General features: G+C 42.7%; 1 protein-coding gene across 1 annotated transcript in view; it reads left to right on the top strand.

Moving 5' to 3' along the window:
• The window catches only part of LOC121319581 (glutamate receptor ionotropic, delta-2-like), a 603,766-nt gene that overhangs the window by 357,486 nt on the left and 229,423 nt on the right, over positions 1–16,857 (top strand). The gene's annotated exons all lie outside the window — the stretch shown is intronic.

The following is a 16,857-nucleotide window of genomic DNA, read 5'->3' as shown; positions in this document are numbered from 1 at the left end:
TCAATCCTCCACTGCTCCTGTTCTGTTGCCCAGTCCAGGGTCCCCATCGGGTTGGATCTCGTGATCACCACCTCCTGTCCCATTCCTCCTGCTGTTGCTGCCTCTGCTTCCTTCTCTTCTTTCCCGTCCTCTTATTAAAAAAAAATGAATCCTTTTCTTCAAAAAATAAATTGCACCTGCAGTACCTGTTCTGGAATCCCATGATGGACACCACATGTGACAGGACAGCTGAGGTTGGTGACATCAGGCCAGAAGCAGGAATTGAGTGCAAAGCTCACTCAATAATATTTTAACAGAGCAAAATAAAAAAAAAAAAAGTTTTAAACAAAAACAACTCTCGAACATAACATAATCTTAACTAACAAATATGCTGCTGGAACTTCTAGCACTTGTAGTAGTTGTTTTTAATTTCGTTTTGTTTTTTACTTTCATTCTCCTCACTCGCTCACTCTCATTTTCTTCTACAAAACACTGACAACACTCCTCCAACATACCGGTTTATATACACATGCAGTTAACAAATAATCGCAAACACTTAAACAATAATTAAATAAACGGCACCAGTCACATTCTCCTGAGACGTCTGACAGATACGAGCTGCTACCATCGCATCTGCCAGACCATATCCAAACTAAACAATAACAAAGAAAACATTGTATTTTAAATAAACAAAATATTCAAATCAAACAACAACCCATGTTCTCAAACAACACATTTTAAAACTTACAATATCAAAATCACCAGTGCTTAATTATCAACACATTTATTTACGTGCAGAGCTTGGCGTTTTTTCACATTTCCAGTGTTTTTGTTTCAGATAAATTATACTAAAGAGTAGAGTAAGTGTTGCCAGCACATATACACAATGCTTACTACAGTACATATGTCAGGCATTACTGGTGTTCATGTTGCTTTTTCTTGGTGAAATGATTTAGCACTGAATCTTTTACACCTGCTTGCTTGTCTGTATAGTTCTGTATACAACTCCCACTGTATCCAGGAGTACATGTCTATAAAAACGTTAGGTTATTACCATAACCTTGGTTCCCTGAAAGAGAATGACAACCATTACCAAATGGGAAGAGCTGTCTGATCGTCAGTCACTGAGCAAATATACAAAAGCTGCCCTATCATGGCCCTGCTGTGAGGGGGAAGTCCCTCCCACCTCCTATTGAAGAGGAACATCCTCACAGTAGCACATTGCCATTTTCTTTCTGTGAGGGGATCCAAGGGGAGATTCGAGGCGCAGATTGTCAGGATGGAGCCACCACTCCAGTGTCTTCTGGCATTGTCTGGACACTTGCACCAGCCAGTACAGGTGCACCTTGAGCATATTACCCAGGATTGAAGTGGGCGCATTCTCCGCAGCCCTAGTGGAAGGATTCTCGAGGTGGCTGCCATCAGCCCCAACAATCTTTGATATACTTTGACCTGTAGGAGAGCGACCAAATCCTGTCTTCCGACAGTGAGGCAAGCAGGCTCACAGAGTTCAGTTTGATCCCCAAGAACACTGTGGACAGAGATGGTACGAAGTTGCTCTTCTGTTGATGTATTGAGAGCCTTAACTTGGTGGCAGCTGGGGCAGTCTCCCTTGGGCTTGGAGGGGGCGGGTGTTTCTTGGGCCTTGGCCTCAGTCTCCAGCCGGAGAACTGGTTACCCCTGGTCTGTGGTGGTCCCCTGCCACTGGCTCTGCCTCTGCCTCTGCCCCTGCCTGCTTGTCTACTCTGGGGTGGAGGGTGATGTTCAGACCCTTTTACCCCAGCAGGCTGTGAATGCCACCTTGGACACTGACGGTATGCCGGAAGGTGCGAACACTTGTAGGTGACCTCCGTGGCCTTGTGGGACCTCTCAAGCCTGATATCAATGGTCGCTCCAAAAGTCTGCCCCGGTGTAATGGACCTTGGCTTGTGTCAGCCACAAATGCCGGCGGGCGGCCACCATCGCCGCCACCGACCTCCCTGATGCCTGACCTGACTCCCCCATTAATACAGTCATTGCCTTAACTACTGCCTGGAGCTCACCTGTGTCTGCTTCTGTAGCCCTTTCCTGCAGCCTCTCTGCCAACTGGTTCTGGCATAGCACCAGTATAGCCATAGCATTTGCTGCTCGGACTGACAGCGTAGCCGTTGCGTAAGCCTTTTTGAGCATCACATCAAAGGCTTGGACGGCTGCAAGGCTTGGACGGACAGGTTGGGTCCTTATCCCCCTTGGTGAAGGTGGAACCTTGCACCAATACCGTGACCGTGTCCCTGTTAGTGGGGAATGTGCCAAGGCCCGCTTCTTGGGCTCCTGCAGTATGAAGCAGAGACTCTGCTGTTCTGGAGGCTGAGGGTGCAGTTGCTGGGTTGCTCCAGGAGGAACGCACCAATTCCAGGAAGTTCTGGCACAAAGGGTAGGCATGCTGTGTGTACCTTTTCTGCTGAAGGAAGCAGTTCCCCTTTCCGTCTTGTTCTGCCGGCCAGGGAACGTCTGTGGCTGCAGCTGCACGCTGCATTAGTGCACGGAACTCTTCCCTGTATGGCAAGGGCGGCAAGGAGCCTCCCACCATGGCCTGCCCAATGGAGGTGGCTGGGTCCGAGACGTCCGATCTGGATGCTAGCTCGTCTGGGCTAGGGGGTATAGACAGAGGAGATGGGGAGCAAGACTGTGGGGGCTGGGGCTGCCTGATGGTAGGGGACAGCCTGCCCTGTGATTCTAACAGGGTCTTTAGCATGTTCTTCTGGTCCCTTACAGTCTCTGCCAGCTCCGTAATGTGCAGCTCTGCCAAGCTTTGGCACCTCCTAAGCGACTGTAACGGGGATTGTCTGCGCCTGCATGTGGAAGGGGACCGGTGCCTGCGCGGCAACCGCCTATCCCCTGGTGAGCGTTCCTTCGAGCGGTACCGCCTCGGCGGTGACCACCTTGCCTCCCCTGAGAGGTGTCTGCACCTCTGTACATGTGGTGGGGAAGGAGAGGGTGACCCAGTTGTGCGGGAGAGTTCCCTGGTCACTGTAGCAGTGGGGGACCTAGTTCCAAAGTTGGTGCCACGCTAGGAAAGCCGTAGGCTTGAGAGCGGATCTAGGCCCAGGCAGTTTTTTTTTGTTGTTTTTGCTTTTTTTTCTGGTCACTGTGCCCGATTAAATCGATGTAGAGGACGATGCTGTAGAGTCTCCGTACAGCACCACAACAGCTCCTCACACTGTATATCAACTACACGAGGCCTCATGCAGTGAATAAAGAGTAATGTCCGCCGCAAATCTCAGAAGAGGGGTCGAAACCAGCTGTAGTAAACTGACATGAGAAATAGGCGAGAGCACTCTTTAGTAATGCTCGAAAGCACAAGTCTACCGTGGAATTTTTATAAATTTGCGAGTAAAACCCAACAAACCAGTCAATTTCGGTTCAAGAAAGCAAATGCAATCTGACCTGTCTCAGTGAAGTGAGAGAGAAAATGACGATGTGCTACTCCCTCTTCAACATGAGTTGGGAGGGACTTTCCCCTCACAGCAGGGTCCTGATAGGGCAGTTTTTTATTTATATATGCTCAGTGATTGACGGTCAGAGAGGCTTATCCCATTTGGTAATGGTTGTCATTCGAATTGAAAGGGAACTCCATATGCTAGACAGAATTTTCTGGGTCGCAGCAATAAATATTGCTCAGGTTTTTCTGCTTAAAGGTAACACTTGTACTTGGTGGTTAAGGAATTATTTAGCCCATATGTATGTCACATGTGCATGCATAATTTAGTATTTACAGTCATAGTACTTTTTTTTTTTACTATGATGAATTATTTAAAAGTAGATGCATGGTTTCTGTCATGTGAATTGTACATTAGTTTCAAACAGATTTTTCCCCACTCAGGCTTACTCAGTTTTGTAAAACCTAAATTTAGACTTATGAGTCATTAGCTTTAAAACATTATCAAGGCTACAGAAAAGAAAATGTAGAAGGGGAGTCAGAGAGTGATTTCAGACTGTTGGGCATAAATTACCAACTTTGTTCCAATCAATATTAAATATTTAGGGGTAGATGTACTAAAATGTTGCGCCTGTCGCAATAGTCCCAAACCAGTTGCAAATGAGTCAGAAGTCTAGGGTGAAATGTACGAAACATGCGCAGTGCTGTTAATGACTTTTAAGGGAACGCTTTGCGACAGCAGTTTTTCTTTGTGGTTCAACCTTAGATGAATATGTAATTCTGGGTGTTCCTGCATAAGTTCGCAAAAAGGGGGTACAGATTGAGGGTTCACAAATATTATAATGAGATGTACTAAAGCTGCAGACAATTGCAACACTTACAATTGCATCAATTTGTTAAGGACTTTTGAAAGCATGTTTTAAACAATTGCAATTGTTGCTGGCATTTCCCAGTCCGCTTTTTCTCGTGCATTGCCAGTTGTGCTCAATGCATTTTTGAGTACGTAATTTTCACTAAAGTAAAGGGCACAATCTTCGATCTTCGCGCAATCCCCTCGCTAAATTTGTGCCTTGCAAAAAAATAGTGCTTTGGCTCAAAATGAGAGATATTCCAAAATGGCACAAAGCAGTTGCGAGACATTAGAATATAGCAGTTTTTTTAGCAATTCGCAAATCTGTTTGTGCCTAGCAAAACCGTTTGAGTATTCACTACCAATATAGCAACTGCACACAACAGCCAAGCAAGAATGCAGAATGATGGACAGTCACCATTAGTAATGGTATTACCCCGACAAGTTACAGTCAGTCATTGGTGTATCAGTATGTACCAATATCACAGCAGACATACATACGGACCATTCAAATACACAATTGGCTCCATAGCTAGGCACCGAGTTTTCAAATTAATGAAGTGATAATGCCACTGTTTTATTGAATACAGACAGTATTGTATCATGAGGAAATACTATATAGGTTTCTTTAAAGGCCAGCTGATCCAACATAGCTGTATGTTTTTGAAGTAAAATTTAAAAAAAAAGGCTTTGGATACTGTCTGTTTTTTTTTCTAAATGATTTTTTGAAATATATATATATATATATATATATATATATATATATATATATATATATATATATATATATATATATAAGTCGTGCCATGACAAAGTCTACTGTGGTAGCACTCTCTCTGATTTGTAAATGTAACGAGTTCATTCACCTGCAAAGTAAACACAGAAATGCATTATGTTATTCATTCTACTCACCCATTTGAACATCATAATTAAGCCCAGTTTGTAAGGTTTTTTCGTTATGACATTTTTTTGTAAGAATAATAATTCATTCTAAATACACCCCTAAAATGTTAATTGTAGCCTACTATGATTTCTCAATAAATGAACAGTATCTACAATTAGCAACATCGACATTCAGCAGACTGGATAGCTGCATAAAAATGACCAGAAATTACAGTTAACAGAACTGTTTGTCCCACCTCGGCTAACTTATGATTGGACCTCTGCAGAGAAAATACAGGTCTTTGATTGGTTGATCGTATCACCGATCTGGCTTTAGGAAAAACGTGAGCATGCCTTTCACAGCAACAGTGCCCTGACGATGTTTGGCTCTCCGAACTGCAGCTGCCCACCTCTCAACCGTAATGCACAGCAATCTATGGAATAGCCAAATAAAGCAATGGGCCACAAGATGGGTGTATAACGTATGTATACGATTAATTTACAGATGTGTGACAGCACACAGCAAAGATAGCAGGCAAGACTCCCCCCCCTCTTCATCCTTCTCTTAATCTACATTTCCATACTTCCATACTTGTACACGTTGGATGCAGATATGCCTGTGGAGCAATGAAAAACACATATAACTGTATATGTAAACACACTACCGCTTTCCATCATATCAATACAATACATTTGCATATGTTTGCATCACCATCAACTTTAGGTAAACTGGACTCACTATATCATGCAGCACTGAGGTACATTACAAATACAAGATTTAATATACATCACTGTATATTATACGATTTGGTAAGCTGGATTTCTTTGGCTTTATGCAGGTTGAAGCACTGGTATGTTCTGGTATATAAGGCTATTCAATGTAAATTACCCTCTTACTTAAATGAATACCTTATAGCTTCCCATAGTAACCATAGCCTCAGATCTCATTCTTTTTTGCATTTTAAAATCCCAAATGTGCGTACTGAGGCTGGTAAAGGATCCTTTGCTTATTATGCCCCATGGTCCTGGAATGAGTTCCAGTCCAAACTAAAGCTGCAGACCCATATATCTTTATTGCAATTTAACAGCAAACTGCATGATTTCAAGTTGCAATTGTTTTAAATAGTTGACTACTTTTGTGTATTTTGATTATTGTTTTAAATGTGATTTGCCTGTGTCTTAATTGTATTAAATTGGGTATTTGTTCTCATTGTCCGATTGACTTGCTGTTACCTGCTTGTCTAGGTCTCATTCGTAAAAGAGGTTTTAATCTCAATGTGACTACGTAGTTATATATATATATATATATATATATATATATATATATATATATATATATATATATATATATATATATACACACACACACACACACACACACACACACACACACACACACACACACACACACACAGTTGCAAAAGCATTCAGACCCCTCACCAATTTTCTCATATTATTGAATTACAAATGGTACATTGAAATTTCGTTCTGTTTGATATTTTATTTTTAAAAAGTGAAACTCAGAATCAATTATTGTAAGGTGACATTGGTTTTATGTTGGGAAATATTTAAAAAAAAAATAAAAAACTGAAATATCTTGCTTGCATAAGTATTCAACCCCTGTGCTGTGGAGTTTGCACCGATGAAAGAAATTGCCCAAAAGAGGACACAGTTACCTTACAATCGGCCTCTACCTGTGAACCATTAAAGTTGCTGTCACATTCTCTGGATAAAAATCCCACTGTTGAAGGATCATTGGTAAGGCTGTTAATTGAAGGAAAATGAAGAGCAAAAAGCATTCTACAGAAGTCAGAGATAAAGTAATACAAATGCATAGATTAGGGAAAGGGTACAAAATAATATCCAAGTGTTTGGATATCCCAGTGAGCACAGCTGGATCAATAATCAGGAAGTGGAAGCTGCATCACACCACCCAGGCACTGCCAAGAAAAGGCCGTCCCTCAAAACTCAACACTCAAACAAGAAGGAGACTTGTGAAAGAAGCCACAGAGAGGCCAAGAATCATTTTGAAGGAGCTACAGAGTTCAGTGGCTGGGAGTGGAGTAATGATGCACCAGTCAACCAAATCAAGAGCTCTGCATAACACTGGCCTGTGTGGGAGGGTGGCAAGAAAGAAGCCGTTATTCAAAAAGTACCATCTGAAAGCACATCAGAAAGCATGAGAGTGACCCAGCTGAGATGTAGGAAAGGTTTTGTGGTTAGATGAGACCAAGATAGAGCTTTTTGGCCAAAACTCAAAGCGCTATGTGTGGCGCAAACTTAACACTGCCCATGCCTCAAGACACACCATCCCTACAGTGAAGTATGGTGGTGGCAGCATCATGCTGTAGGGATGCTTTTCATCAGCAGAGACTGGGCATCTTGTTACAATTGAAGGAGGAATGGAAGGAGCAAAATACAGGAAAATACTGCAAGAGAATCTGCTTCAGTCCAAATAAAATATTAATGTGTGGGAGTTGAATACTTATGCAAGCAAGATATTTCAGTTTTTTATTTTTCTTAAAAATATTTCCCAACATGAAACCAATGTCACCTTACAATAATTGATTTTGAGTTTAAGTGTTTTAAAATAAAATGTCGAACAGAACGAAAGTTCAATGTACCATTTGTAATTCAGTAATATAAGAGAATCTCCTGGTATTGACTGTTGATCTACTAAAAAACTTAAAAGAAAGAAAAAATAGGAAGATATTGCATAGTCAGCAACCAGTTTGGGGTCATACAAGTACTAATATATTTGTGCATAGTTTTTGCAAAGGCTTTGTTGGGCACACAAGCCGTTATCTTATATATTATAGATTATAAAACGATGACTCGTGTTTAGAAAAAACTGGTTTTCTGAATAAGGTGTCTAGAAGGGCTAGTATTCTGATAGCATCCTAATACTAAGTTGGTATTCAGTATCAGAATACTGGTATCCATAATACGGACTGATTCATTCCAAATACCTTGTTTACATGGCATGGAATAGTTATTCAAATTTTCCACTATTCCAGGGTTCTACATTTAAATTTTTAACTACTGGCCCCTCGGGCCACTGAGCTAGTGTTTTCACTGCCCCGGATGCAATTTTATTTAGCCCAATATATTTATATGGTTTTTATTTTCAGTATGTTTCTAACTGTGTACGGTAACCAAAGAGAGCCCACACCTCAAAATAAAGTGGCTAAACGAAGCCTTTCAATATATGTTACTTCAGCCATTTAACATGTATAGAGCAAGTGCTATAAGAAGTAATCCAAACTTGGGTAACATTGAAATTAGAAAGGTAATTTAACATTATGATGAATATAAAGACATACTAAATGTTAAGCACAACAACACAGTGACTATAAGAAAAGGCAAGATACTTGAAGTTGGAAAGGAGTTTTATTTTTTTAACTCGGGACTGTAGTTCAGTGTAAAACATCCACTGTTGACTTTCTGTGAATGGATGAAGTAACAACAACATTTGCACTGACCATTAAAAGTACAACCAGGTATTATTGTTTTGAATTATTTACCGGTTATTGGATAAACAAAGTAACTTGACTTAGATTTATCTGATGTCAATATTTGATGGCTAGTTGTAATTAGTAATGTTAAACTATTGTAATGTTGGAATGTATTTTCTATTTTGGCCAGGTTACAATATTTACACTAATATTATTTTATAAATATAATTTGTTAGAATTAAACAGATGTAAAATATTTAGGTTGCTATATGACAGGTGTTATTTTATTCTGAATACACTACAGCAAAACATTTGGTGGTTTGCGCCATATTATGCTACTGTTGCTTTAATTGGAAGAGATACGCGCTGTGATGTTGCTGCTGCTCATTGAGTTCTGTATTTTAATTCAGTAATCAAAAGAAAAACACTTGTATCTAAGGAAATAGGGTACAGAGGGAATAAATCTCGTCTTGGACATTGTTTGAACATTTTGTGAACGCAGCTAAACTTTACTGGCTTACACTGTTATGCTGTCTGTTTGTGCACACGCATTTGCCTTTTACTCTTGGTAGCATAAGGGACCAGAGTTCAGGTAATCGAATACACAAAAAAGTTTGCACCCTGTGTATTCAGATAGGAAACTATTCGAAATTCCCACCCCTAATCCTAATTATAAACACTTTTAAATCAATATTCATAATACAAAATATTAGCAATCCTATATTGAGAGTTGTCGCTTGTGTAGCCTCTCCCAAGTCAGAGCCAATCTTGCTGAGTGATACCAGCGAGTCCTGGAAAGATTGTGAATGGAAAGTCTGGGAAACTAAGGCTAAACGTTACTTTTTTTTTTCTCTATCATAATGAAGCCTCCACTCTAAATGGTCGTCTTATTGGTTGCTTAGTTATAGAAAACCTGATTTGTAAAAGATTTGCCGCAGCACTTTAAGTCGAATTGTACAACACAGTACCTCCATGTACGTATGGACTCTGATTCTAAGACTGACAATGTTTTTTTATATACTGCGCACCCGCCCTTTCAACTCCTAATCAAACATCAATACAAATTTTTTACCAAACGTTTAATTAAAATTCGATTTCAGCTGTGTGACCGGGTATAAGGACCTATTCGATATTCATATAAATATAGTATATATATATATATATATATATATATATATATATATATTCCTGATTCATAATACGTAGCCATATATTGATATGTACCTAAGTATTTCATGCATTCTAAGTATATATATCGTATATTATACTATATATATATATATATATATATATATATATATATATATATATATATATATATATATATATATATATGACTAGTCGAATGTAACCGGCCCATTCAGGCCTGTGGTGCTTCATAACTACCGGCCAAACTGCGCTCTCTACCGGCCCCAGGCCACCGCCATGGTTAATGTCGAACCCTGTATTCCGAATACAACTGGAATCCTGATAGAACAGGACAACCAGAACAGGTGCCAGGATAGCAATATGGGTGCAGTCAATTGCACTTACCACGTACGGAAGGTGCGTGACCTCATAAAAATACTGCATTATCTCCTCCCTGTTTGCCCTGGTACTGGGGAATTTAATATGTTCCTCAGCAAGTTACAGAAACACGGTTATGAACCTGTCAAGGTGACAGGACATGGCTGACTGGGTGATCCCCACTGTATCACCTGCTATCTTCTGGAAGGTCCCGGTAGCAGACACTACCAATTGCTCAGACAAGGCATGACTGCGCAGGTTTGTTCTGGCCAGGTCATCATGTAGCATGTGACATAGATGAGTCAGCATGTCTTGGTCGAGACGATACCTGGACACGACTTGCTCATTGCTCAATGTATGTGTGCCGAGGCCGGTTCACCCTTTCAGCATATCCTCGCCTATGTTGGGGTTGCTGTTGCTGGGTGTGCCTTGCATCATTCACATCCAAATGTCGATGGTTGCCTGTTTGTAGTCAGTGCTGGAACGGTAGTGTGCAGTCCTTTTACAATCCATATTCTGCGCGTCACAAACCTGGTTTTGTGCTTGGCGCATACCTTCGAATATACCAGGATCATGCATATTGTTAGCCACTGCATACATTTTGTCTCTGCACAGCGCAGAATGGATTGTAATGCGCAAAAGGACGTTTAGAATATGGCAACTTGGCACAATTTGTGACGCACATACCCCTCTGCGCGGTTCGTAAACTTTTCGAAGATCGGGCCCAAGGTGTACTTGCAAGCCTTAAAAACTAATTTCTATGACATTTCTGGTTTTCCCAGAGTATTGTGATCAATAGACTGCACACATGTGCCACTAGCCCCTCCAGCTCATTCTGACCATCTGTATAGGACCATGGTCTATTGTGTGTTAATTGTCTAGGATACTAAATAGACCAAGTTAAAAATAATTAAAATAAAAAACCCTAATATAATTTAGTTTTAATTTAAAATAATCTTTTATTTGCATTATACACTAATGTTTACAATGCAGCAGCATAATTTATGTTGTGTTATCAGTAGGCTAAAGTAAAAGGAAAGTGTGCTAGGTATTCATTTCGTTTTATTGCTGTATTGTATACTGTGTAGGCCTACTGTACAGATTTATATTTTTACATATTGTAATGTGTAGCCTACTGTGACAGAGAGCGAATGAATCTTAGTCAACAGTCTCCCTCCCAATCTGTGAGGGTATGTTATAACAGGAACAGGATGCCTCGTACTGGATGGTCTGGCAGTTCATTCCAGAGTCAGTCGGAGCCAGCCATCCAGGAAGGGGTCGGAGTCACATTGCCCAAAGTCATCGCCCTAAAGTGGTATGTGATGTGTCAGTCACGGATTGGAGGAGACGTGACTGAACTAGCTATCGCAGGGGACGTGACTAAGGGTATAGTTGGGGATGTGACGACGTAATCTGTTCCTTTGAAGTGGTTATGAGAATGACCAAGAAAGGAAACGGACTGTGAAAAGCGTATTGTGAGTGTTAAGTGTTTTGTTTGTTTGTGGAAACTAACTGTCTGTGTTTGTCACTGTTAGATGGCAAACACACACCAGGTGCTGTCACTACAGGCCAGCACCAAGCCCAGACTACACTTCACGACTGTCACTATACTTGCCTTGCCCCTCACCTGCACAAAGAGCACTCACTATCCAGGAGACATGACCATGTCTGTGTTGTGTGTTATTCTTTGTATTATTATTTCAGGACTGAACCCCGAGGTTTATAATCTGGCAATACACATCACTGTGTAGAGTCAGCCTTATTATTTAACCAGTTGCAAACAGGGAAACAGAAAAATAAAGAACTGTTTTGAACTGTGCACTTTGTGTCTGTCGTTGCTGGAGCACCGGCATCACCTGTACACTTGAGCACTGCAAACCACTCGATCACACCTACCCAAAACACATTAGTGTTATTTCAGCGCAATGATTTATATTTAAAATACACTGAGAACTATAAATGTGTGTGCGATTTTATTGTATTGTTTTGAAACCTGACACCTCCTTGTGTCGGACAAACATGTCAGGTTTAGTGAGGGGCTACTGCATGATTATGAAAAGCTTTTTGGGGGTGAAGGTTGGGGCTCCGCTATAGAATCTGATGGGATTAAACTGCCTTTCATTTTATATATATATATATATATATATATATATATATATATATATATATATATATATATATATATATATATAATTAAAATGAAGACGGAACAGAATGCATTGTACAGATGACGTTTATATTTAACAAAAATAATGTTATTTTGATTTTTGCACCCTTGCATGTATAGACATCCTTCAGACACCCTCTGCTGCACAAACCTATCTTAGATCTCTAAGAATATTTAAATTAGTATATTGCGACTCTTTTCATAACTTTCTCTTAGTACATACGACAAAATGTATACTTTGCAAATTGTTGCAACGAAAATGCAAATTGCGTTATGTTTGCGCTATGACTGACACGTCTTAGTACATCTACCCCTTAGAGTGTAAATGAGTGTGTGAGACATCTTACCACACTTTCAGTTCCATTCTATTTGTTTCCAGTTCACTTATGGCTACCAAAAACAGATTTGCTGCAACTCGGCATCCCCCAAGTGAAATTGCACTAATACTTATTTTATTCAACATTTTAAGATCTATTGGTTGTGCCCTGTAGAGTTCTTGTTTATGTTCAATTCATAAGTGATTGAAAGTAGATTCACAAATCTTGTAACTTGGAATTCCCTTTAAATTCGAATGACATCCATTACCAAATGGGAAGAGCCTCACTGACCGTCAATCTCTGAGCAAATATACAAAAGCTGCCCTATCAGGGCTCTGCTGTGAGGGGGAAGTCCCACCCACCTCCTGCTGAAGATGGGCGTCCTCACAGTAGCACATCGCCATTTTCTCTTTCATCTCTCTGAGACAGGTCATACATTGCTTTTGCTTTTACGTACCGAATTTGGCTAATTTGTTGAATTTATCCGCAAATTAAAGATTAATTCACGGTAAAAATCGTGCTCAAGTGTGTCTAAAAGAGTGCCCTTGCTTTATTCTCGTGTCAGTTTTCTGGCTCGAGCTGGTTTTGACCTCTCTGAAGGGCCTAGCGTCTCTCTCAACCCTCTGGCTTTCCTAGCACGGCTGCGCCACTGTACGCCCCCATTACACCGGGGCAGACTTTTGGGGCGACCACTGATATAAGCCATGAGAGGTCCTACAAGGCCACGGAGGTCACCGCCAAGTTTTCGCACTTTGTGGCTTACCGTCATTTGCCCAAGGTGGCATTCGCAGCCTGCTGAGGTGAAAGGGTCTGAACACCGCCCTCCACCCCAGAGTAGACAAGCAGGCAGAGGCAGAGCCAGAGGCAGGGGACCACCGCAGGCCAGGGGTAAGTGGTTCTCCGGCTGGAGACCGAGGCCGAGGACTAAGAAAGACTCACCCCCTCCCAAGCCCAAGGGAGACTGCCCCTGAGGGGCCCTGGCTGACACCACACCAATGACCCATGGCAAAGCTGCACCCAGGACTGGGTGCTATTGACAATGAGACACGGATACGCTTTACAATTCCGCATAGGTCCGCCACCCTTCAAGGGTGTGCTCCTCACCACCGTCGAACCAGCGAGGGTGATACTCCTTCAACAGGAGATCGCCAGTCTTCGAAGGAAGAACTCTGTATGCCTGGTAAGTCCAAGAGATGCCCTCAGCGGCTTTTACTCCAGGTACTTCCTGGTGGAACGAAAGGGACAGCGGTTTCAGACCAATTATGGACCTCAGGGTCCTCAACTTCTTCATCAAACAGAGGAAGTTGAACATGCTGACAGCACAGCGTATCCTCCAGTCTGTCCAACCGGGCGACTGGTTCACATCGATCGACCTGCAATACGTGCACTTTCATGTCCTGATCCGTCCCATGCACAGAAAATATCTGCGCTTCGCCTTTCAAGGCAATGCATACGAATTCTGCGTGCTGCCATTTGGCCTCTCGCTGGCGCCCTGCACATTTTCAAAGTGCATGGATGCAGCACTGGCTCCACTCAGGCTGCAGAGTATTCGGATCCTAAACTATCTGGATGATTGGTTGATTTGCTCGCAGTCAAAAGCACGCGCAGAGGCACACACAAAACAGGTCATAGATCATATGGCGAAGTTGAGGCTCAATATATCAACAGAAGAGCAACTTCGTACTGTCAGTCCACAGTGTTCCTGGGAATCAAACTGAACTCTGTGAGCATGCTTGCCTCTTTGTCGGAAGACAGGATTTGGTCATTGGAGACCACATTCTCCCTATTCAGAGAGGACACTCTCCTAAAGGACAAACTATATCAAAGATTGTTGGGGCTGATGGCAGCCGCCTTGAGAATCCTTCCACTAGGGCTACTGAAAATGCACCCGCTTCAAGCCTGGGTGAATACGCTCAAGGTGCACTCGGTCTGAGATCGGTACCGGCTGATGCGAGTGTCCAGACAATGCCGGAAGACACTGGAGTGCAATCTGCGCCTCGGATCTCCCCTCAGATCCCCTCACAGAAGGGAAGTGATCACTACAGACACCTCTAGTCTGGGCTGGGGAGCGGTCTGGAACGGGAGAGGAATAAGATGTCAGTGGAAGGGATATTGGCAGCAAGCGCACACAAATGCCCAAGACCTGCAAGCAGTGAGTCTGGCGTGATTACATTTTCACCAGCAATTAATGCATAAACATGTGCTGGTCTGGACGGACAACACCACAGTGGTAGCCTACATAAATCACCAATGCGGCCTGAGCTCACCGGGCCTTCACCATGGAGCTCACAGACTCCTGTCCTGGACGCACAGAAACTTGTGTGTGGACAACAAGGCAGCAGGCCTTCTGTCCAGAGAAGCTCCAGACAGCTCGGAGCGGAGGCTGCATCCTCAAGTGGTGCAATAGATTTGGGAGAGGTTCCGGCCGGCACGAGTCGACCTCTTTGTCACAGCCGCGTCCACTCATTGCCCCCTATGGTTCTCCATGGAGAGAGACAGGGGTCTCCTGGGAGTAGATGCGTTAGCTCACCCCTGGCCACAGCTGCTCTTGAATGCTTTCCCCTGCTACCATTAATACCCCTGACACTAGAGAGGATCAGGGTGGATAAAGCATAGGTTCTTCTGGTTGCACCAGGATGGCCGAGACGCTCCTGGTTTGCTCTCCTCTCCAACATGTTGTCGGATCAGCTGTGGCAGCTCCCGCTGTGCAATGACCTCCTGAGCCAAGCGAGGGGCTATTATGGCACCCGAACCCAGCCCAGCTCAAACGAGACAAGGTTTGTCAGATGCAGTAGTAGAAACACTGCAGTCTGCTAAGGCACCGAGCACTAGAGCCCAGTATGCATATAAATGGAAAGTTCACGATCCGGTGACTTGCTCGATTGAGATAATATTAACCTTCTTACAACACCTGTTTGACGCAGGAAAACCAGCATCCACTTTGAAGGTATTCCTGGCAACAACATCAGTGTGCCATGACAAAATTGACTCGGTGTCCCCTGGGGCACATTTCCTGGTAGTGCAGTTTCTTAAAGGGGCTTGGGGGCTTCGTCCTCCCATGAAAATATGGCCCCCAAGTGGGATCTAGAACTGGTACTGCGGGCCCTTATAGGTCCCCCATTTGAGCCCATGGGCTCAGCAGAACTGTGCCGTTTCATTAAAAGTGGCATTTTTAATATCCATTTGTGGCAAAGTGCCCACCCCTGTGTGTATTTTGTGTTGTGTGTTAATGTTGGTGTGTAGTCATTGGTACTCGGGATATAAATGGGTCTGTGTAACAGGAGTTTTTAAAATGTATTTGTATTTAGGCATGAGGATTGCACAGCACTTCACGTGCAAGTAAAACATAATATTATGTGAGCACGGGGAATTGCTCTTTATTAATTCACGTGCAGTTGTACCACGACTCCAATTGAATGATTGATTAGCACTCAAGTCACGGTACAGCTGCATTAAAGCTGCCTGTTTTCACCCACTCTGTGTTGTGTGTTCGGTGAGTGGAGAACGGGTGTGGAGAGGAGAATATTAAGAACGAGAAAACAAAACAAATTTATATGACTGTTGTTTTCACTCACCCTGTTTGTCTGTTAGTCCACTGTTTGTGTAAGTGTTAGTTCGTTTTGTTTGTCTGTTTATTTTGGCTTCTCATGTCGTGTGTTGTTTTTGTTACAACCTTTTTATTTTCTGTTCTGTTTATTTTATTAAACGCTAAACCACCAAACTCCTCCTCTCTCTGTTGCTTATTTCCTGGCTCTGGTCTGACCCCAACCACTCTGGCCATCTTTGTGACACCATTACATCTTCCAGACGAGTAAGTGAGCTTCATGCACTGTCCATCGATGACACATGTATGGCTTTCACTGGAAGTGACTCGCAGCAAACATTAAGAACAAATCCATCCTTTGTGTCAAAGGTGGTATCCTCATTCCATATTAACCAATCAGTGGTTTTGGAAACTTTCAGACCTGCCCCGCACGAGTCAGAGAATGACCGTAAACAACACACGCTATGCCTAGTTCGGGCTTTGCACTGTTATTTGGATAGGACGGCGTCCTGGAGACAGTCCAACCAGCTATTTGTCTGCTACGGGTCCCACTCTAGAGGTCAGGCCCTATCGAAGCAACGTCTAGTGCACTGGGTGACAGATGCAAGACGCTTGGAGTATGAACAGACGGACTCCCCGTTACCGGGGGACATTACGGCCCATTCTACCAGGGGCCAGGCAACTTCATGGACTTTCCTTCATGGTGCCTCCTTAGATGAGTTATGCAATGTGCTACATG

Source organism: Polyodon spathula, chromosome 1 (assembly GCF_017654505.1).
Source record: "Polyodon spathula isolate WHYD16114869_AA chromosome 1, ASM1765450v1, whole genome shotgun sequence".
NCBI classification, from domain to species: Eukaryota; Metazoa; Chordata; class Actinopteri; order Acipenseriformes; family Polyodontidae; genus Polyodon; species Polyodon spathula.
Note: the sequence above shows the minus strand (reverse complement) of the source record. Positions and strands in the feature narration are given on the sequence as shown.